The sequence below is a fragment of the Pantherophis guttatus genome, chromosome 18 (genome assembly GCF_059756535.1).
Source record: "Pantherophis guttatus breed Tessera chromosome 18, ASM5975653v1, whole genome shotgun sequence".
Taxonomy (NCBI): Eukaryota; Metazoa; Chordata; class Lepidosauria; order Squamata; family Colubridae; genus Pantherophis; species Pantherophis guttatus.
In genome coordinates, this window is record NC_142080.1 from 10633124 (window position 1) to 10634814 (window position 1691).

A 1691-nucleotide genomic window follows, 5' to 3' on the forward strand; every position below is an offset into this window, starting at 1 on the left:
GTTTTATTTTTATTTATTTATTTTTTTTGCATCTGCTTGCAGCTGGAAAGTGGGGGGGGGGCTTCTCATCTGGGCTGCAGAGCGATGGGTGAGAGAGAAAAGGCGGGATTTCTGATGTCTTCTCTGTGTAACAAGTGAGTGTAACTCACCCTACAATGGTTTTTCTCAAGCTTGGGCCCTTTAAGGGTAGACTTCAACTCCCAGCATTCCCCAGGCAGCTGTGCTGATGGATGGACTTCAACTCCCAGAATTCTCCGCTGTGGTGGCTGGAGAATTCTGGGAGTTGAAGTCCACTTGTCTTAAAGCTGCCCAGATTGGGAACACAATTCCACACTCTGACCCATGTGCAAATACTGTCCCACAATTCTGTTGGTAGTGCGGGCTGAGGATGATGGGCTTTGCAGTCGCCACCAATTCTGGGGAATTCTGGGAGTTGAAGTCCACCTGTATTAAAGGGCCCAAGCTTGAGAAACACAGTGCAACCTTTCCCCAACCTAAAGCTGTCTATAAATACCGTATTTTTCAGAGTATAAGACATACCTTAGCTTTTGGGGAGGAAAATGGGGGCGGGGGGTGGGTGGAATTCTGCTTACCAGGTATTCTGACTAGTCCTTAGCCTGGTCAGCTTCAGCACATTAGTTCACTCGCTGGTTTTGAAGTTGGGGCTGGTTGGAGCTAAAAAACAGGCTTCTAAAGCACAGCTGATTGTGGGAGGGAGCAACAATTAGAAAAGCAGGCAAAGCACGGAAGATTGCTTCACTCGCGTTGGGGCTGAAAAACAGCTTCAAAAGCACAGCTGATCGTCGGAGGGAGCTCCAGTGACTAAAGCAGGCAAAGCGCGGAAGGGGTAAGAGAAAGCAGCAGCTGTTCCCGGTAGCCATTTTGGGCACCGCGCGTCGCGTTTTCAGGTGGCGATCAACCGTGATGTGCTTTGGCAATCCCCACAGTCTTAAAGGCCTCTCAAACGGAGCGTTTGGAGGCTGAAAACGCGATGCGCGGAGCCCAAAAACACAAGCCATTGTCTGTGGCAATCCCTGCAGCCAGGACGACGCGCGGAGGCCGAAGGGTGGGGGCCAGCGGGTAGGCGGGGTTACATTCGGCATATAAGACGCACCCCAATTTTCAGTCTCTTTTAGGAGGGAAAAAAGTGCATCTTATACTCCGAAAAATACGTTATTTGGAGGCCAAAACCCATCGTCCCCAGCTGAAATGATTTGAAATGCAAGGTGTTTTGGGGGTGGGGTGGAGGGCGTGTCAGCAGGCACAAGGACATAATTCTGTGCTTTCTCCTCTTTTTCTTAGCAGACTCCCGATTCCTTTTTACTGCATGAATATTAGCCAAGAACCTTTGTCGATGTCCAGTTAGGTGGACTGAAAAACGAAGTCGTTTTCAAACTTGGCCGTTTTTAAGACTTAAAACTCCCAGAATTCTCCAGGAGGAATTGAAATCCACATATCTTTAAAAGATGCTGGCTGTGGGGGATTTTGAGATGTTGAAGTCCAGCGGTCTTTAAATGTTGAGAAACGCTATTCTACACACACGTGCAGCTATTTATCCTTTGCTTCTGGTTTTATCAGATAGTGCTACAAACAACTACATTGGGTTTTTTGCAGTGGTGAAATCTGAACCGGTTGCTTTTAAAAGGGAAAAAAAAGCCTCTGATGATCGCGCTGCTCAGCTGGGATCGTCA